At 38.3% G+C, this 23003-nt stretch overlaps 1 long non-coding RNA gene across 5 annotated transcripts in view; it reads left to right on the forward strand.

Annotated features, from left to right (window-relative positions):
- LOC148659293 (uncharacterized) overlaps positions 1 to 23003 on the forward strand; it is a 47458-nt gene that overhangs the window by 14751 nt on the left and 9704 nt on the right. For 2 of the 5 annotated variants that reach the window (XR_015940401.1, XR_015940399.1), the window contains exons 1-3: positions 20163 to 20742; positions 21632 to 21784; positions 22184 to 22297. This is a non-coding gene — a long non-coding RNA (uncharacterized LOC148659293). Of the gene's footprint in view, positions 1 to 20162; positions 20743 to 21631; positions 21785 to 22183; positions 22298 to 23003 lie in introns of those variants that run through there. The other 3 variants (XR_015940400.1, XR_015940402.1, XR_015940403.1) reach the window with 3 other exon arrangements.

Here is a 23003-nt window from a genome sequence, read left to right on the forward strand (position 1 = left end):
AAATGTTGCATAAACGCTGAGCGAGATCTGATGGGGAATACCGACTAGATCTCAACACAGATACAAATATATTCATAAAATATATAAAAGTGGCCTCTGTTGCCAATCCTTCTGTAGAGGAAAATCCACAGTTAATGCTGCAATATAAGAAATTAAAAAATACGTTGAAAGCTTAAGGATCAAGATCATTTACATACAATCGAACTGAAGTGATTATGTTGGTATAAAGAATGCTCAAGAAATGCCCTAGTTGATGAGCTAATTCATTTTCTGGCAAATATATATTGCAAGGAAGCAAAAATCACGGCAGGAAAGAACAGGTCTTTGGAACTTGTTTTTTATTGTTTTTATATCATTTTCATCCTGCCGAATCCCAAAGCACCCACCTGGTTGATGTGGGACAGCCATGGTGCTGCAGCAGCCCCACTGCACAGAAAACTAGGCAACAGTAAGAAATAACAGTTCAAGGGAACCTAGTCAGAAACATTTTATCAGTTTAGTGTCTCAGCCAGATGATGGCATCTTCTACAGCATAGCATGGCTGCTCACCATACGGGGGCACTGGTTTTGGAAATTCTGGTCCAGAAGAAGATGCACCTTCTACTGGTACACCAATATCACCCATAATAGCAACTCCTTTTCATCTGGGCTCTCTTTTCCCAGTACAGTCCAGGCCTAGCCTTGCTTAGTTTCTGAGATGTGACAAGACCAGATTATAAAATAAGAACAGTGCTGTGATTTTTATGTGTCCTTTCACAGTTTCCTTCCTTTTTATAATTTGAAAACTAAAAACTTTAGCATTTAGATATTTTAAATGATACAATGGCAGTTATTGTTTGGTGTAAAAATTTGAAGAGGACAGACCTAAGTCGCTCCTTTCTAGCAATGACTGATTATACCAATTACAATTTTCGGCCCTTAACATGTTAAATATTTTTCACAAGATGCTAGTAAATAAATTCTCTCCCTGCTCTTTGCTTGGTCTGATTAATGTTATTGCCCCCAATTTCCTGCTCCATCTATTTAAATTTGCACTTCATTTTAATACAGACTCTTTGCATCTCCTAATTAATAATGAACTGGAGCCCAATTGTATTCTTAAGCAATACCTTTAATGTCTCAGATACTGCTTGTCTAGAGGGATGAAGAATACAAAATGATTATACTTAAAATCATAGTCATGTAGTGAGTATGATGGCTCTCATTCGTCTTTGAATGCTAAATAGCAGTGGTTATAAGTAAAAGAAAAACATTTTTAATATTTTAAACATTCAAAATATACCACACATTAAACAAATACAAAACTTAAAAACACATATCTTCCAAATTTCACAGTACTGTACCTCAAAATATAGTAAAACCTGCAGTATGTAGATAGCCCCAGTGATGCATTATATAATATGGAGTTGTACTTGATTTCACATATTACATTTGGTCAGGTATACAAAAAATGGGTCATTAATGAGAACCATTAGATTTTATTTCTTATTATGCTTCATATGAGCACCGCTCCCAGCACTGCGAAAGTTATACTCTTGGACTCTTCTCTACCACTTACACATACTGCACACATGGGAAGATTCTTTCATGTCATGCTTGCTAACTGGCAGCACGTGGGTACCAGTCTGTCCAGATCACCACTCATTTTTCTAAGTTAAACAAAGTGAGCGAGAAAAGCCTTGCTCTGAGGGGTGAGTCAAGGGTAGGATGGAGAGCAGGTCACCATTGTAAAGGCCAGTTACCTCCGCAAGTTGTAATTAATGAGGTCTAGCTGGATGTGACCTGGATTTTAGTGCATGTTTCTCCAGCCACTGCATGGGAATGATGAGCTTAGAGAGGATCAAACCAGATTTTGTCATTTAAAAGCATTTAAACATTGACCTTGGTGGCCAGTAGAGAAAGGCATGTCTTTTGGTTACCTTTGTATCGCCGAGTGATTTGTTTTTATTATTTAAAAACAGAGGGATTATGTACATCTCAAACCATGGGTTGTATTTTAGTCTGTCATTTCATACATAAGAACTGAAATTCAAAACCTCCTAAAAGCATCCTTTCCAATGATACTCTCTTTTTTTATTTATTTTACATTCATTGTATTATTTGTCACTTACTTTCAGTTATTCTAAAAAAGAAGCTATGTAATATAAAGAAATATCAAACCAATATGTTTGCATTAGTTTAATGCTTAAGGAGAAATTTGTGTATTTTCTTTCAACATCTTCTTAAAATAATCTAGAGTAATGAACAATGACGATCCTACCAAACATATATTAATTGCATAGGATTAAACTCAGACTTTGGGGTGTAACTGTGCATGCTTATGCAAAACTGTGTGTACAATCCTTATAGTAAATAATTGCAAAATTGAGCCTTTTATTTTCCACAATGACACATCAACATACAGCCAGTAATGGCCTATGTGAATGTTTTAAGCAAGACATTGGAAAGATCAAACTACTCTAAACAGAAAGCTAGAGCTAAGCTCTGGAAATGTAAGCTTGAAGAAATACAGTATATCCAGTATACATACAGTGTGTGTCTGAGTATGTGGTCCCTTTCATTCTGAACCAATAGGCCTGTGCTGTGTTGCAAAAATGTCACTGATGTAATCTACTATGTGAGATAGTACCATCCTGTGTTTACACTGTCAAGCCAGGGCTTCCACCCTCCAAGTGTCTAAGAGTAAAGGCATAAAGATTCGGTTAAATGTGTTGCTCTGTGAACCTCGCACGCTGCCCCATAACCTCCTACTAACTAGGTAATCTTATTCTTATTGATTTTCCAGCTGGCTTACTGCAGGTCTGATGGAATGATGTCAGCACAGAGCTAATGAATCAGATAATAAACAAAGAGAAGCATAAAATATCATTATTGCAACCTTTTTGTTCCTTGTGGGTCTCTGATTATTATGATATTACGATATTGGAAATGCAATCACCCTGTATACAAAGAATGGGAGGGGTGTTCTGGCTTGAGAGAAGTGAAAATATTAATTCCATGTGTCTTTAATGCCTTTCTTTGCCAAATGTATATCTTCACCCTTTTACTTTCCTTACAGAATAAGCTAAATATTTAAGGTGAAACTAAATAAAAATCTAAAATGTTGCACAATGGAAAGCAAAAAAGCTCTTAAGAGAAGACATGATTTAATTCATACTGTACCCAAAGGTAATAGTTTCTGCTATTGCAGTCAGCTACAGTTGATTTGCTTTATTACAGATGATTATAATTGTGGCTGTGCAGTGTCATTTTATAAAGCAGTGTGAACGATAAAACCTGTTTATTTGAAAATAGCCGTGACCAGACAACACAATAAACCAAGATTACTTACTCAAGTGTTGTAGACTTTTAACATGGACATTTAAATATTTAAACAATGCTGGGATTCTGTACTGTACATTTACAGGCAGCTATGAAATGTTAAGCAGCATGCTTCAAATCAATTTTACATTTTTTTGGCCACATTATTTCACAGAATCTAAATCTTTTCCCCATTTGCTCCAGGATAAAATATAAAGTATATCAGGAATCTGTTGTAGGTGCTGTACTGTAAATTCTGGCAGAGTACAGGGCTTGCATGCCAAGTCATTTATGATGTGGATGGCTGAACAGTTACCTTGTTAGGCATTGACTTTCCCTCCCTGATTTTGTTGTTGCTGATTAAAGGTAACCTATACTGTCACACTAATTCTGGTGTCATGATGTACAGTATCAGACTAAATCTGGATCTCAACAGGAGCACTCACAAAGAGTGTGCTATACCCTCTTGTAAGTTGCGACCTTTCTTTGTTCCCTTGAAAAGCACTTTTTTTTTCTTGTTGCTTTAATTAAAATGAAAGGGACCACATACTCAGACACCCACTCCCTACAAGGTGTGTGTGTGAAGTTGCCCGTCTGTGCTGTTAATTACTCTTCTGTTACACAACACAGGTGTCCAATAAATTTATCACCATCAGGTTATGAGGATGAGGGGAGAGGAGGAAGGGGGGCAGGGGAGGTAGAGGGGGTGATCATGCTAAACAGCCTGTGATTACAGTACCTGCTAATGTTCCCGAGACAGGAAGGAGAAAATGTGTGGTTCCATATTTCAGAGAGGACATCTCACCAGGTGCCTAATGTGGAAAATCGCTCTTCCTCACTCCTGCCCTAGTTTTGCTATGGTGTGCGTTTAAGAGCAACTTTCTTGTTATCTGTTGTTGGCTGTATTTTACTCATCACCGCATGAGTTATAAGGTCTTCTGGCCTTTCTGGGGGCTCTCGTTGGTACAGAAGAGCTGCCACAGGTACATTTTATGTTGCATGAAGGGAGAAATAAAGAAAAGAGGTTCCATGGTTAATAAGCATGAACAGAAGGCAAAAGAAAATGCCTCCTTTTAAATGACCCTTCTGAATGACATAATGAAAAAGCATTTTGGGTTATTTATCTTTAACGCATTCATGAGCTTTGCTGCAGTACAGCAGTGTAGCACAGTAACCTTTGTTAAGTGCAGAGATACATTAGATCAACACTGACTGCATGGCTGTGTTCCAGAAACACATTTTTTTTCTTAATCTAGCTTGAGGGGAAACATGGGCCTAATTCATCTACTGGTACCTTGGTATAGTGTTTGGGAGCAACAGACTAGCTAAAGATCATGTAGCTTGTAGTGGCTCCTGTATTCTCTGCTCCCAAAGGAGACTAGATGTAAATGGAGTTTTACTGACCCAAATGTCCTGTCCACACTCCCAGTCGCCCAGTAGTTGTACAGCAGTATTAAATCCTCCTTTTTCTTCTCTGTACAAATGAAGGCCTTGAGCTACATGTGTATGTTCCTTTTGCTGAAACCAAAACCACATATTAATTAGGAAAAAGGACACATTTTTTTTCCTGCTCCAAATATTCTTTGTCCACTGTTCCTGTTCAAAAAAGCAAACGTTCTGCCACGAGCCTGCCGAAGCTCGAAGAGGCACAAACCAAATTTTTCGCCGGAGCAAAATGACAGCCACCTCCACACACGTTTGCACCAATTAATTTCTGTCCGCAACACCCCGAACCACGCAGGGGCTGCGTCGTTCCAGCTTCCTCATCGCCGGAGGCAGTCGAATCAAAATTGAGCTGCCATAAAAACAAGGACAGGCCGGAGCAGAAATGGACAAAAGGGGGCCGATATGTCGGCCTAAACAGGAAGGCCCGAGCAGCTTTAGGATGCGCCTGGCGTGTGAATAATGAGCTGGTTCGTGGGGCTGTGTGTAAAGATGTAAGTAAACATCGGAGCAGAGAGAGCAAGCAGCACACCAGCACCAATGGAGATAAATCCCTTTTTCATGTCACATTGACCTTTCCAACCAAGATGAAATCAGTCTCAGCTTAAAACAAATAGCCACATTTCATCTGCAGTTACCCTTCAGACCGTGCCATATGACCTTTGAACTTAATTTTCTATCCAAACCCATTTCCATGCCCCATTTCTCCCACTCGCTGCTGATAAGGGTCTGTAGTGCATGAGTAAGGCCTGATTAGGGACATATTTTATTTCGGGAAGATAAGCCTAAATAAGCACTCGTTACTTAATGTCTTCTGTTTGCACTCTTTTCAAAAACATGTAGCCAAAAAAAGTTTTAAAAAATGAAAAAAAAGGAAACTAGCTGGAAAAAATTCCCTATGTCACCAACCCCTTTCAGGAGAAGATTTAGAAATGTGGAACATTGCAAATACAGCAGATAGTGATGCTGAAAACATACAGTAAGAATGGAGAGGAATATAAATTTAATGGCAAATTGTGATGTTTCCTCATGTCAAATCTTCAAATTCTATTTTGTTTAATTGTAAGGTACGTATGTAAAAACAAATACACAAACTGACTGGATACTTTTAAAAAGTGCAGTTATCCTGGATGCTTCGGTTCCTTCAGCTGCTTTGTGTAAAAATGAAAAATGCAGCTCTTCTCAGAAGTTGGTACAAAATAAGGAATACGACATGATAAAGCCTTGGCTTTTTCCATCTCCTCATCCTCTTTTGCCGTTGCTACCGAACCGAAAGTGTGGGAAAAGGAAGAACGCGAAGGGGTTCGTCAGCTTTTATAGATAAATAAATACATAAATAAAAGAAGAGATATTTCCAAATGTACGGGTGGGAGATTGAAGCAGTTGGGTCACCTGAAAGGCTAATTATTGTAAAATGTCAGGTTAACTCGGAAGGCCTCTGTTCATCCAAGTGAAAGCAGATTAGCCCAGATGGAGCCATCTTCAACACAGCCCTTGATCGGCCAATCAGGAAAGAGCTGGGATTAGTTTAGCACCTTGTCTCATCTTCAAGCCCTCGCTCACACACACACACAAAGGTCATTCTACACTCCTTGTCTTCTCTCCTGCTCCCCCTGTCCCCTCCCTTAGGACTCGCTATTTCCTATAGTCGGAGACAGACTGCCCAGAAAAATATTTTTTTACATATTAAAATTTCAGATATACACTCATTACACCATAAATTTGTGTGCAGAATTTAAGGGAACCTCAGCAGCTGCAGTACTGAAAAAGAAGCCCTAGAGGAGCCTGCACTTGTGAGTTTTTATTGATTGTCAGAGCCTTGTTATGGAGCCGGTGCTTCGAGGAGTATTTTCTCCGTCTTCAGAAAGCTGAAAGCGCCTGTTAACACGTTTGCTAGCTTGTTCAGGAGAAATCATACACTAAACATCGAACAGAAGGCATTTGGTCATTCAAACCAAAAGCTGTAAGAGTCACATTGTATTCATATTGTACTCACCGCATCTGGGACCCGAATCGTGCAACATGAGATCCACAGGCTGATGACATGCACTACAACAAATAAAGTAGCAAAAATGTATTCTGTATCGAATTTGTATGACTTCAGACATGCCTGGCATGGTTACTTTGTTTATTTACAGTTTATACTTTCAATATTGTCGTGAATGAGCTGTGAGAGTTTCACTCAGATACGATCCCCTTTGACTTTCATTTCTTCAGATTTGTAGAGCTGTATTTAATTACCTACCAACATTTTTAAAAAATAGGCTTTGTAATAGTCTTCAGATGCTCTTTTATTCATATCTTTGGAACATTTAAGATTATCCTTAAGAAGGATCCAGTGTGAAAATATTTCAGGTTTCTGAATCACAGTGATAGTCAGCAGACATACCTGTACAATGCAATCCTCAGATTCCTACTGTGTGTCCACTGTGCCTTTGGCTTTCACATGCAGAAACATTTACAATGAGTCCACAGAAGAATGGTGCCAAGGACAGCAGCATAACTGAGATGGCTTTAAATCTTTGCAGGAATCAATTTGAAGATCTGTGGCATTGAGAGGACAATTGAAATAAAATATTTAAAAGATTATGCCAATATCTATACAGAATAATGCTAGATATTGCTATCAGCTCAGAAAAGTTATTCCAAAATTGATTAGTGTAGCAAAGGCTGCTTTCTGTGATTTTGTTGTACCTGTGTGTGCAAATCCACAGTTTTCTACTATATACATATTTATGCACTGCTATTTTTATTGAACTCACCAAGGAATACATTATTCCAGTTGGATTTTGGTCATTTCTAACACTGAAAGAAAGACAATGTAGGGCATTTTTATGCTTACTGTGATGACAAAATTTGATTTCAACTCTGAAAGGTGATTCTGTTGTAAAATAAAAGCTTATGGTTTTAATGAGCTGATACATAGTGAGAGGGGGAAAGGCCTTTCTCTGTTGAAGGGAATGAAGTGGCGTGTTCAGAGTAAGAAGGGAGAATATTCTCTGTAACATCACAAAAGCCAAAATCCACAGGGTAGTTTTTAGTTTTATAGTAGCATAGCAGAACAACATCTCAACCATGTCCCCCGCATTTAAAGTAAAGTGCTTATAATAGATTTACTTCATGACTGAGATTAAGTGACCCTTGAAGATTTTAGTTTTGCATGTGATAAGGAAAAGCATTAAATAACTATGAGTAAAAATGGAGCAATTAATGTTTCTAAACAAGAGGCTCCACGTAACCTAATATTCATCTTGGAAACTGATGGATTTAATATGAGTTTGTTTTTTAAAGAGGTTTCCTTGTGAGGTTAAGAAAATAAAGATGCTGACAAGAAAATAACTTCTTTCCCCTTTTTTAATCCCCCTGTGGAAGATTCTGTTTGCCAAACCTCCCAAGTTGCTAAAAGCATTTAGAACGAAATGAATTTATTACAACCCTAATTTAATAAATACAAATATTACAAGAGGTGACCTTTCCAGTTGGGCAAAAATAAGTCTGAGCTGAACTGTCTGTCTTGTGTGAGAACGTGCGAGGGAAATGTTGCTCTTTTCATTCAACATCTCACCACACAAACCAGATTAGCTCTGTAATAGTTATTTAACCTTTTCAGCTAAACAGGATTATTTATTTCAATAGGTTTTTCAGGTATGCATTACATACACACCGAATGTATGTTAGGAAGAATTAAAAAACGGTAACAAACAACTGGAAACATTTTTTCACTATTGGAGGCATTACATTACTGAAGCTGCTATGCATATCAAAACCAAACAACTTTCCTAGTTATTGGTTTTTTAGAAGTGGTACCTGTAGTTGCTGTGCTGATAACCAGCCTGAAAGCAATAACTGTGAAGGGGTATAGTGACACAGCAATCTAAGATTTAAGTCATTCATTTTAAAATCTTTAATGCTCTGTTATCTAAATAGAAACGTATGAGACAAGAAAGCCACTCATTGAGGTATAACACAAGCGATTGCGCTTTTATTGTATATGCTATATCAACCAATTTACCCAGCTTTCATCTTCTGCATTATTAAATAAAAAGAAATCACTTTTACATCATGTATTATGTGCCAAATGTACGGTGGTGTTATGTTTTTTTTATTATTGCCTCATTCTGCTGGGACCTACAGTGTCCAGTCTTTGGTATTCACAATGCGCATGAAATTCAGCAGCCTTGTACTGTAGTAGACGTTTGCATTCAGTTTCAATATAATGGATAACATTTCTATATTTATTCAGAACAACCTGTTAATAAAAACTCAATCTACTGGTCCATGAAGAAGAATGTGATACTTTAATAAAATATGGTTGTTATATCTCAAGGGTCAACAGCCTCATGTGTGCTTGTGCATTTAGTCAGGGAGCCAACCAATTAAACTAAATGGGAATTCTGTGGTTTAGAACCTAGGTGTTCCAACAATCTGAGGTGTGTTTTTTTCTTTCTCCTCCCCAAGTTGAACAGTCCTGATGTATAAGATTAAAAATACAAGGAATCAGATCCTGCACACATTATTAGGCTAGCTTTGCTCCCATACCTTATAATTTTCTGCTATCATGCACAGACTCATTCAGAGCTTACAAATTAGAATGACTCTGATAATTTCGCTTCATATCTGGGGTAATTGTTGTTTGACGCAATTATCTTTTTAAAGATTGGTGAGAGTTTTTTTTTTCTGTCTGCCTTTATTTATTCAGTATCACATTGCTGTTTTCCCCCTGGGTTTTCACTTCTAATTTGTTCAGCTTCAAAATAGGAAATTGACTTTTGTTATGCTTGGGATACCAAAACCCGACTATTTTCTTACCATTACCATTTCCTTTACCATTTCTGGTTTTACAGTTCTTTTTCTGCTCCGGTCCCTTGAAACAATGCTTTACGCAGAGAACACAGAGGATACATCTCATTCCTCATTGTGTCGGACTTCATTCATTTAGCATTTATACTATCATTCCAGATTATACCTGGTGGAGACGTCCAGTATTTCTGATTGACTTTTTTTTAATAACCCATCTTGTGCCTTGTTGTTATGCATGACATCCAGGTGAGTGTTTGACCAAATCTGGTGACCCAGACCTCTTGCAGCTGTGAGAAAGGAAACCGTGACCCTCTGAGATCCGACACTACAGCACCATAATGATGAGCAATGAGTGCCTTGACTCTCTCATGGAGCCACCCAGGCAGATGATCCTCTCTGCCTGTTAACCTTAATACATCTATCTCTTCCTCCCTGCCTGCTCTCAGACTTCAGCTTTGAAATGCTGCTGGTGCTGTCTGCTCAGGGACTCCGCAACAACAAACCGTGGGCAATACAAATGGATCCGCAGTGGGACAAAAATTAAGGCAATTTCATGTTTCAGATGGGAGCTAAATGTAATCATAAATGTGTTGTTATAATTAAACCTGACTGAATCAAGGCCTTTACAATGTGCATGGGGACGTCTATTGCATATTATCTCTTAGAATCTATTACTGAAAAATTAATTATATATTTAACCCTAAAGTGACTACGGGGTCCAGCCCTCCAAGATCTCCCACAAGCCCACATGTCATTAAGGGGTCTTTTCTAACTTAAAATAGCATAACTTTTTCATTTATGAGAGGGACACTGCTCTTATTTTGTAATCTGTCATTCAGAACCATTTTACTTATCTTATAAAAGAGAAATGTAATTTTGATTATACAGAAGATCACATTGCCATCGCCTAGTGGTCGTAAGGAATTGTTGAAGCCTCATGGTGGCAATCTAAAAAGAGTAACAGAGTGCCTTGTATTTTTGATCAAGCAAATACTGGTACACACACCAGTGGCTCACAGGTCTGCAGAATACACACATGGCCATACCACCCTGATCATAGACGCTAAGCAGGGGTGGGCAAGCTCTTGGGAGTACCTGCTGCTGTAAGAATGGTAGTGGGAGTCTGGAATTAGTTACCCAGCCATATTTTTGAAGCCGATACCCTGGCTGCTTTCAAGAAACAGCTGGATGAGATCCTTTCAATTAGCTACTGACTACCAAATGGGCTAGTTTGGCCCTCTTCTTTGTAAGCTTTCTTGGGGTATTGTTCATGCCAGTTTTTTTTAATGCCTATTTGTTGTGTTGGAAGTACTATTGTGTGCAGTGTACCATCTGGAGTGAAAACTCCAAATGTGAAAACTGAACAGAAGAACATGGTGGTGGGAAGCAAAGCCATTATGTGGAATCATGGTTTCATCATGTGTTTCCACGGCTGTGCATATCTCCCAATTGAAATGTTCAATCAAAATCTCTGTTTTTAATCCATGGACTCTGAATACTGATTCTTCCCAGGAATGGTGAAAAATAATCGAACAGCTGTTGTGTATTTGAAGCTAAAATATATACTGTATATTAGCCTACCAAAATATTATAGAATAGCACTTGATTCAACGCCAGGAGCTGCAACTTGTACTTGAAATGAAAGTATTGGATGTACTTGGAGATATACAAAACAATAGCAAATAACTCAGGTCTGTGCTACATTTTGGAAACAGACTTTTGTAGCCTGAACTACAATTTCTGTGGGTATTTTTTATATGGCAACTCCAGCCTCCGAACCCTTGAGGTTGTCTAAAGCAGCACAATAGCCAGGTGTGCTGTTGTCTTCTGCAGTACACCCGTGTTATTAAGTTAAAGGTATAAACAATTGCAGCAATGAGTTGACGTGGGATGAAGATGATATTACATGCAAGGGTGTTACATGTGCAACATGCAAGCTGCAAAACAAATTCTGTTATATTAAGCTGCATTTTCAAATACTAATTTCTTGTAAATATCTTCAATAAAACTGCACAATCAGCACGATGAGCGAAGTCTGTGGCCTGCTTATTTATAGTCCTCAGGAAATATGGGACATGCCACATACTGGGTTATACCCACTACTTTACTGCTTCGTACATTGGGTTGGTGGGTCACTCTTATAGGACACACCATGTTGTAATATTTTAGTACATCAGTGTTCTTACCATAAAAATGCCACCAACTCTAGTTTTCAATGCCCGAGAACACAGGGTCACTGACTAGTCTTTTTGAGGGATACATTCACATACAGTAGAAGTTATCTGTAATTTCATGTAATCCCCATTTCTCATGATTTATGACACAGGGAATAAGAATGAAAACATACAACCCATTATATTGATGTTGGGTGTGGTCATTTGGGAAATATATGAGATATTGTAGTGCAGGGTGAGACATTAGGTGAGATTTGTATTTTTTTATCAGTACCTTTAGCAATCTGTATTCCTAGCAACTAAACTAAGTAAAGAAAATGAACCCACAGATAAGTCTTTTCATGAATTCTTCGGTATTGTACTGTTATTTCATGCCTTCGCAAAAGCTTTGTGCAGAATTTCACAGTACTAATCTTGACTTCCAGAGCAGACTGTGCAGCTCACATCCTTTACTGCTGCATTTAAAACATTGTTCTGCTGCAAACAGTAGATCTTTTTTGCCAGCACAAAATACAACCTTGTTATCTCTCAAGTAGAGTTCAAGGAACAAAATGATAACCGAGTAAGAAAATGTATCGTTCATCTTAAATCGCATATTTAAGGTGTACGTTAAGACATATACATGTGTGGAGCATGCAATTATTCTCTCTGGTCCCCTGTATTATGACTAGGGCACAATTAAAATCTGTACAATGAGAAAATGCAAACACCAAAATACAGCCTAGGCTTATCCTGTTATTGATTTTAAAAGCAGAATTATAATCTGCGTCTCCTTTCATCAAAAATAATAAAATATCACCTGAGGCAGCTTTTATTTTAGTTGTCGTAAATGTATGTTTGTGTTGATGCAGATGTTTGTGGAAAGGGGGCGGGAGGGGGGCCAGATCGGCGCTGTACTGACATGCCTGGAGGCCTCCTCAGTGACACAGCTTGTTTAGCACAATTTCAAAATTATTTTAATGAACTCCCATCTGATGTTATTTATGACACTAATCACAAGGTCAAAAATAGCATCAGTTTCTTGTCACAATGCACTTTTGACTTCCAGATTTTTTTGTTTGTTTTTGTTTTTCATTTTTTTGGGGAGGGTTTGGAGTTGATGTGGGATGAGAAGTACAATTTTTGCACAAACTGGAGCCTTTCACCTGTCAGATCCTATCCACAGCAGGTGTGGGGTCGCAACGTACTGTATATTACACGTGTCCTTCTGAACGGACCTTCAGAAACCAGTCTCAGAAAGGAATGCTGGGGTGGAAATCCTGCTATTGCTGCACAGTGGCTGTAGCACTGTCTTTCATTCATGAGGGCTGCACAGAATTTCAGAACGTTCTGCATTCCTAATGAAACGTTTACACTGTACACACACAGGTGGGAGCATTCTCCATATCGAGAGGCCTAAAGAAACACACTGATGTGTTTCCTGAAGGTCTGGTGTGAGTTTGACATCTCAAGTTATAAAGATGCAGAAAAGATGAGGTTACACAATATATCAACATGCGTTGCCTTGTCTTATATCTGTTAAATTGAATACCCTGTGCATGGAGGGGTTAATTGAAAATCTAGCTAAAAAAACGTATAACTTAGAAAAATGCAGTAACTGACTGGACTATTGTCTTAAAGGGTTAATGTAGCGTGTTACAGTAGTGGTAACAGTCCAATCCTGAGATCTAGCACTTGAAAGTGTGGAACAGACAGTATCTGAGATCATGTGGCAGTTTTTCGTTAAAATACTACCTGGAAAAGGCAGACGCAACTCAAGCTAGGTTTGTTTCGAATGGCCAATTCCAACGACAGAATTGTGGTAGGATAAATACTGCAGATGGGTAATTGCCTGGAACAAAGTAATTCCATTGGAGAACAATTGCAAATTTCTGAGAATTCGTCTGTGGTATTAAATGAGGGGAAACAAAGGTATTATTTTCATTTGATTTTGTTTTCCTCCAAGTAAAAAGTTAATAATTCTCAGGTTTCTGTTTCCTTTTGTGTTCTTGTATTTTCTAGTTTAATCTCCTCAGATGTTTTTAGATAAGTATTTTAGCAGAAGCGTGAAGAATATCATAATAAAGAAGTCTAAGAAGACTGTAGATTGTAAGAGCACCTCTATTAATGAAGCAGATCACATTGTGGGATTTCTTGTCATTAATAATAAATAAAAATAAAAGCTGAGTCTCAGAAAAAAGGGTTCAACTGAACCGCCCCAGAGTATCGACCCAGCAAAAGGCACCTGTTCCCAGACTGACCAGAAGAGAAGAACCCTCTCTTTCCCCAGCGTGCTTCTTCTCAAGGGTTAATTCAATCACGCCAACCTCTTTGCTCTGTCGCTCGCTCTCCCATCATGCTTTAGGCTCAGCGGAGCGTTCCCTCATTGAAGGCACCTTTGGCTCCACAATAGAAGCCAATTTGTTAGAATCTTTCACAGGTCAGGGGCTGGATGAAGGCAGAGAGGGAGCCTTGGCCACCAGGAAAATAAAGTCGTCCTCTCCGAGGCAAATTAAATGTCTGCCACTCTTTCTGACCACAGATCTATAATATATAAATATCTATTTCTCTCCTTCTCCTGACGAGAGAGCATGAGATATCGCCACGCAGCCCAGTTAACACAGGTTAATAGATTGATTCCGGTGACACGGCTCATAATGAACAGTAAATTGTTTTATCTCTTAAGTCTTATTTGGTCAGCCAGGAAAACATATGAGGTAATATGGCTGGGGCTAAATGGAGCGTATAATAGATCTCTCGCTAAAGCATAAGGATAGGGGTGACGGCAGAGCTATGATTAATGAAAATAATAATGGTCTTGAAATTGAAATTTTTCTAATTTTTTTTCTTCCCCCTTTCTCTTCCGCGGCGATCCCGAGTGTTCATGCTCCAGATGATTTGTGCGCCAGTCGCTGGGCTGCTGCTCTCTTCCCTTTTCTGCATGCTTGGCGTGGAGCGGGGGCCTTTGCGTTATTTGTACTCACATCATTGTGTAATCTAAATTTAAAAAAGGAGAAAAAATAGATCACGGGAAGGGGAGATGAAATGACTCCTGAATTGAATCCACGGTTTTGCCCTTCAGGAATTAACCTCCTCACTACGTACAAATTTACAAACCCCCAGCCCACAAAGTGGAAAAACATGGGTCACCTATATGTTTCCTCCCTGTTAGTGGAATAAACTTAGAGCTGACCTCTGAGTCACTTTGTTCTTATTATAGAAAATAATGCTGTGGAGCAGTGCAGTTATCCCAGGCTTCTAATTCCAGGACACTTAAACTATCTTTCACCCTTTGCAATGCTTCCATTTGGCTTTGGGATGACATTTCTTACATTCTGCATCTGGTGTAACCATCTCTTGCTTGTGTGTGCACTAACAGCTTAAGAAAACAAAAGCTTTTATAACAGGGCTGACATGAGATAAGAGCCCCTTTCTGCTGTGTCTCTGAGCACCTGTATCGGCTTTATCAAATAGCGTTCGATGTCTGTATCGAAGCGAAAAACATATATTGCATAGGTACTGTTTTTACAGATCATGAGGCAGAAAATGACAAATATGAATGACAGAACAACATAAATCCTTGATGGATATCCACAATAGTTGAGTTTTTCCAAGAATCTAAAAGTCCAAAGCTACTGTGTAACAATCTGTATAAAAGTACAGTTATATGTCTGTGCTTTTCATCAAATGTCCATAGCCTTTCATACTAATTTAAAATGTTAGAAGGAGCTGTTACAGCTTGAGGACACCCAGTGGCAGTAAAAGGAGAGCAACAAAGTCCAGGAAAATGCATTTCTGTGGTGTTTTCACTGAACGCAGATTGCATGAGCACATCATTCTCTAACAGATTTTAAGGCAAGATCCTGTACTGCAGGTTGATATGAGCACTAGAGTATTCTATTAATCCCATGCTAAAATACTATGATTTTCAGTCCAACAACCTTATAGGAAATGGGTTTTGATATAAAGCATTTGACCCAATTTACTTCACTGTTCTTCTATAGCATGGAATCTTTTAAAAATTAGAATATTTCATCACAATATTTCAGTTCAGATGCTTTTCTGCATCGCAAAACTCCAAAAGGCTTCATGCATGTATCAAGTAACGGAAATACATATTATACAATAATTTTACGTTCTATATTCCCAGGGTACTCCAAAAATGGCCAAAGTGTTAAAAATCTCCACTCAGAGTTTAAGTTATAAGCCTCACAAATCCCCAAAGTCATAATATGGGCTATGTCTCTGTCCAGTTGTGGGCAGGAGCTCCAAAAGGACATTGCACAATTGAACAACTGGACAAGCACTATCAGGGCTAATTGGACTGGGCTGAGTCAGGCTTTCCTGGGGTTGCCACGCAAACGCAACTCCATGTGGCTGGCCAGGGGTCTGTGAGCACAGGACCGCCATCCCAGCTGCTGTCTGCTGCACCAAATCCTACATCAATTCCCATGCCTCTGCTGTGTGATGGCCTGTTTGGGAAGGACATGTGCTTTGCTGTCTTCATTTCTCCCGGGCCGCTTTGAGAGTTGTATTGGAAGGCCAAGTTGCTTTTTTTCAGGGCTAATTTCAAACTGAGGTATAGAAAGCAGAAGATAAGCTAAAAATAAAAATATAGCCACATAAAAGTCTGTCATCCCGAAGCAGGTGGAAATAACAAGCAGCCTAAGCTGATCTTAGGCTTTCGTCGGCTGGTCAAAGAAATTAAAAGCGCCCCCACTGTTCCAGTTTGTAGGGATAAAACCTGTTGCTTTAATTTTTTGCCTAAATAAACCTTCCTTGGAAGACATGACTGAAGGTCAGTGTTTTCTTACCAAATTTTCCCAGTGCTGATTCCATAGTCTGGGGTTACAGCCTTTGCTTTCTCCCTTAGAGGAATGGCCTTGAGCCCAGGGAGGTTTCTGTTTTCCTTGGGATTTCAGTTTGCTTTTCCTGGCACAGGGGTCTGACACATCAAGGCTTTCCACATCTGTTTATTAGGCCTTTATCTCCCCATCAGGTGTTTCTTTCTGAAATGATTCTGTGCTTTTCTTTTCTACCCGCAGGACTCATAGCGAAGGGCAGTGCTGTGGATCCCTTGGTACCATTAAGAGAGTGACATCACTCTGATATTAGCCTGTATTTGGTTAGGAAGATAACTTCTTGAACCTTCAGAAAGCTGCATTTTATGAATGTAGGAGGTGAATATGAAAAAAAAACACTCGTAGTCTGCTGCAGTTATTAAAGTGGGTATTCAAAAAATTATAAATGGGGAGAAATGAAAAAGCATTTTGCCTTAATTAATAATTGATAAATCAATTAAAATACAGACATAGGTTAAACTCTAACTGGTGGAGACTGGAACCTCAGATATTCTTCTTTCCTCTTTATGTTGAGAGACCTCAATCGAACTCTTAAGAGGGCTGAAATGAAGGGAAGTTAAGAGTATTGTTTTGTTGAGGCTCAGGATAAAATCACATCAATTTGCAGACTGGTGGCATACTTCACTTTAGTTAAACCGTCACTTGTAGGTTTGTCGACAGCCCTACTATATACCCAGGTACTGTATATTTCCTTTGCAGCCTATGCATGCTGACACAGCTACCAACTTGAACTATTTGTGTTTATGCATGAAAAACATAACCCTAATCACATCTAATCAATTGCCACATAAATAAGTCCTAATCTTAATCTCAGCCTTCAAACTAGTTATGTGCATAAGATAGTTACAGTATGGACATATCTATCTTGCCACATACTATAGTATATTTGTGCTCAGAATTCTAACAAAAAAATCTTTCAGTGATAGATTCAGGTGTAGTTCTCTCAGGTGTAGATATTCAAGTGCTAATGTCTGATGCTGAAAAAAAAAAACAAATAATCAAATATTTGGAGACAGGACTCAAATGCCTTCTTTGATTAAGAATGATTAACCTTCTTGGACTAAATCTCCAAAGGCACACCCAACTTAAATTTTCTTAAAGTTGGGTTTACCTCCAGGAAGAAAAACAAAATATCTTAAAAGAGATATTTTTTTTTTGTTCAAGATGGTATTTTTATTTTTGTTGTAGGATCCTTTTTTTTAAGCTTTAGTGTTGTTCCATCTGTGATCTGAGTGTGTGATATCATGAATGTACTGCATGCAAAACGTTCAAATCAGACACTAGAGGGGGAACTTGATTCCTAATCAGTGTGGGTTTGGACAGGGAAAGAAAAAATGCTTAAAGTTTAAAAACTCCAGTGTAAACTCCTAGAGAAAAAAATCAGGTCAAACATTTGACATATATTTTATGCATATAAATACCTCATGCAGAGTGACACTTACATATTACTGTGGGGTAAGACAAAAAGTAGACAGATGCAGAAGGAGGTGGACCACCCAGTTCCTTTTTTACAGACAGCAGCGAGCAAACGACAAGATTTAACAGAATAATAATGGAATAAAGTCACTCAACAGCTTCCATGCAGAGAAATGTCACATTAAAAAGGAAAGTTTGCAAAACTGAAGTTTTCTGCCCTGTACACTGGCACTTTTAGCAGGAAATAAGTTTTGACAGAAATGTGCCTGAACACTTTTGCACCTCACCAAGAAATAGCTTTAAATTTCCTTCAACCACGCAAAAACAGATGTACATTAAATCACTAATTAGAACTTTATTTATTCACTTAAAGTTGTGTTTATAAATCTAGTCAATATGAGTGATACATAATTTATGTGGAATTCTACCAAAATGTAGAAAATTGTATTAATCGTATTTAATTTTAATTTTCAAATGATAGGAAACAACATTGTTGCACTAAAGACCCCAGAGACTGGAAAAAAACCAGAGGGAAACAAATACAGTAGGTAACATGAAAATGAGAGGCTCCTAACAGGCACATATATTTCAAAGTAAATACTGTGGACTTGGTCATTTGCCAAGGTTTATTCAAGGCTATGCTTAGAAACTGCAGAAGGTCTCTTACTAAAAATATGCTCAAACATTAAGATTAGGAAGCCCAAAACATTCAAGTACAAAACACAGACAAGAACATCACTGAACAAAGATTGCACAGTAGATGTTGGCTTTTATCAGCATGAATGACTATCTTAGTCTTGCTTCTTTCCCTTCAGTTACAGGAGTCTTTCCTGGAAACTGAGACTTAAAACCAAACATCTGAAGATACCAAATTGGGTTGGATTCAATTTTAAAATACAAAATGTTATTTTACTGTCATGTCTTATGCGAATAAAAAATATGAACAGTTTTTTTTAAGACCGAACCACTGAGACATAAAGAGCCGGTTGCCTTTTCTCTCTTCTTGTACCTTTCTCTGCTTCAGTGTGGCAGAAAGAGATCCATGAGCTGATGTTGCAGACAACCCATAAAATTTTTACTTAACACTAAAAAAACACAGTTTGTAACTATGCTGTTAACCAAAGAACTCATCAGCTGCCATGTGTTTGTTTTAGGTTGCTGTATATGTGAGATGGCAGTATCAGGAAGTATCAAGTATGAAAGCACTTTGCTTTGAGGGATTGAGGTGTGTTGGCATCATCCTGGTGTTTGCAGGCATTTTACATGTAAAAAAATACAATCTGATGAACAAACAGCCAGTTACAAGGACACTTGGAATTAATGCCACCCAAAGTGTGATCACTTTCCATTTTAGAGGCCAGAGATGGACTTTTGAATCCAAGATAATCAGTTTTCAATCACTGCCATACATGACCAGCAATTTTTGCTTTCTGGTGAGGATTATCCATGTGTCATAGCCTTATTTAGGCAAAATTCTAGATTGGTCTTCCTCACTTTTGGATGCATATCTTTCCAATCTACTAGCAATAGGGTTTCTGTTAGTTTTCTGCAGAGGAGACAATAGTTACTTTACCAAAAGACGTCATCAAGATACTGATAATCACTGAGTCACTGACTTCCTATTGCGGGATTTGATTCAAAACGTCTTGTCTCCAGCCACTCAGCTTCTCTCTGTTTTCAGACTTTAGTCTCATCTCCTCATCTTCTTAGATACATTCTGTGCTCTTCCTCTCCAGATTCCCGTTTCCAGAGCTCATTCATTCTCCACTCAGTGATGGAATGAACTTCCAACAGAAACAGAACCTAAACACCTTTCAGCACCTTCTCAAGACTGATTAAACAGCACCTGTGATCTCTCAGCTCTTAACTACATCCTTCAACAACACCTCTATTGTATTCCCCACTAATGTCTTAAATTCTCAAAATGGTAATGTAACTTTCTAATTGCACTTGTTCACGGTAAACACGTAATACATACCAACAGGGTATGCTTGCATTACTGCTCTGTATTCATGCTGTATGCTATTTCAGTTCTTACCATGTCCACTCTGAAATGGCATGGCCCTTACATTACTTGCACAGTTTGTGTTATCTTCAATGTAACCTCATTAATTTACTTAGTTCTAATTTCTTATTTAATTATTTATTTTTACCTAATTCTGCCTATACATTTATCCCTTGAGCAAGTTATGTACATTTTCTATATTTTTGCTCATCCTTGGAGCAAAGGAAATGAATAATAAATGACTGTAGTATGATGCAGCAAAAGGAAAGGGACTAGTTATCTGTGCATCTTCACAGAAACAATTTCAGTAGAGATTATCTGTTCTTCATGATAACAGAGCACTTGAGTTATGCTGTCTCCAAAAGCATGGTTCGCTCTTAAAATATGATTCACATTTGGAGAGCTCCTAGCCCTCTCTGAGATATTTTCTCTGTACGACGCACATATAGGTGTGGCTTAGTAATGTCATAGGAAGCCTTGATCATAGACGGCCGAACTGATTTTGATCAGAGCTGGTGTTTTCTTGTAGAAAATGATAACACTCACACGCAGGCTTAGGTCAGGCTGGTCAATGACTCCCACGGATGAAAACCAAGAAACTGGATGATTTCCATAACCTAAAACCAGGATGGTTTTGGTATGGAATTTCACTTATTTTCTCTTTTACACATCGGAGATGATCCTGTGAGATTTGTTTGTTCCCAGCAACACCCTTTTGGAAACATTCCACAGCTGGTCACTGCCCTGGGAGACAAATGGACAAGTAAGTATCCCACAAGAACTCATCAACTCCTTGATTGGGAGTATGACTCACTGTTGTCAGGCTTGTGCTGCTGCAGAGCAACCAAATAACAAATGAAAAACTGTTTAAAAATGTAGAGGCCCTTATTTGTGAAAAGATATTGGGATCTCACTTTTTTTTTCTCCTCTCCTAACACTTAGAAATACGTATTTACTGGTAAACATGATATCCTTTATTTTAGATTAAGATGGACCATTATTTTGTATTCTTGGGTGACCCACTTTTATTTTCTTTAATCCTTGTTGTTCTTGGATAAAGTGGTTGTACTGTTCCTGGATGGGTTCCAGTGGAACACATATTTATTATATTTCTGAGATTGATAATACTTAGCCAATGAATGTCTTATGGATTATTTTTTTTTAAGTTTCAATATTTCTCTCTAGGAATTTATAATCTATAGATGGTCAAATAAATTCTGGAGGGGAACTACATTTGTTTTCATTTTAATAAGAACAATAATAAAAATAAATTAATAATATTTGTTATGGGTCATTAGACCTAAACTAGTTAAAACCTGAAAAGGGAGGAGGTCTGAAGGTCTGTACATTAAGGAACATTCTAGTTATGCTACAGGCTTCACATAATAAGGAATAATGACTTCACATGGTGGACAAAGTCACCATTTTCCATGTCTCTTTCATGAGAAACTGCCTCTATCTGGAATTAACTAGGGAGAAGTTGAGTGACGTACCTGTGTTACCCATAAAATCATTAAACAAATATGCTACAGAGTAATTGAAAAAATGGGAGAATGCACAGAATACAATCCATGTTATATATTAAGATATATAAAAATACGCTGATTACTTGCTATCACATGTGTTGTAATTATGCTTTTATGGATAACGAGGATGAATTCTCCACTTGTGATTGAGATGAGAAGACACGGTGTATTAACTGTGCCCTGACCTGCCCAGCATTGAGACCGGCACATCACTACAGCTTACTGCAGCAGTGTCTTCTGGAGAGCAAGGGGCCCTGGGCCGCAACCTGCTATGGCAAGGTGATTAATTACTGTTCTTAACGATCATTGATTACTTTGTGCTTCTCCACCTCATGTGACAATTGTTCAGTCACTCTGAATAGACCTTAATAGCACATTAGAAGGAGGAAAGCACATAGCATGCTTCCCGTTGATTAAACCTGCTTGTTGCTTAATAAAGACAAACTAAAGTATTCTTTCCTTCAATCGCCATTGACTGTGAGTAGAGGAAATTAGCCCACTGTTTCTCGCCTAGGTCATTTATTGGTGCCAAATGAAAACCCCTTACATCTTTTTCTTGCATTGAATATGAAAATGAAAAAAGTGAAAGGCTAATAAGAAGAAATTCTACATTCATACTCATAGACCTTGTGGTGAAGTGTACTAATTATTTTAAAATAATTCCTTGCTTTTCTAAAGCACTTTTCATCTCAAAGGCCCTTAAAGCACTTTACATATAGGAGGGTTCCCACTTCATCGCCCACTGAAGTGCACCCCCCGCCTGGGTGAAGCTACGCTACACAGCAGATCAGGGTGAGAAGAATCATTTCATTTCATTAATTAAATTAAGGGGAACTTTGAGGTGGCCAGATTGTGCAAGTCCAAAGATAATGTGGCCAGGACACAGGGGTTAATACACCCACTCTTTCAAACAGTTTAATGAACTGTTGTCAGGACCTTGGCTTCACATCTCATCAGGAGGATAGCACTTCAAACATCACAGTGTCCCCTGTAACCCTACTGGGGCACTGGACTGGAAATTCTCTTCTGGAGGGAACACCATTTACCACAGCAAGCTGGTTTTTCTTAGATGCCTCTCATCCTAGTGCTGACCAGGTACTGCTTTGTGTAGCTTCTGAGGTCTGACAAGGGTAAATTACTATGTGGTCACACTGCCATCAAGGTGTCATATAAGTAATAAATGTAATTTTCACAAAGCTCCACAGGGACCTAACTTGTCAATTCCTAGCCATGCATTGTTGTCATAAGTAGTACACATACCTAAACAAGAATAATACCTAAATGTAACAAGAATAATGGCATGAGTGTTCTACAGAAAGTAGCTGGAAAGCTTTTAGTAATTACAATTTTGAACGGGTTTTGAGGTGCCTTTGCATCAAGTTTGCAACAGCTTTTAATTTAGTTCCACAGTGTGTACAACTTCATTTTACACTTCCACTTTGATGGCGGCTCAAATCAAGAAAGGGTTCTGAAACAAGGACGAATACAGCTTTTTTAG

Source organism: Lepisosteus platostomus, chromosome 7, assembly GCF_059453375.1.
Source record: "Lepisosteus platostomus isolate fLepPlt1 chromosome 7, fLepPlt1.hap1, whole genome shotgun sequence".
NCBI classification, from domain to species: Eukaryota; Metazoa; Chordata; class Actinopteri; order Semionotiformes; family Lepisosteidae; genus Lepisosteus; species Lepisosteus platostomus.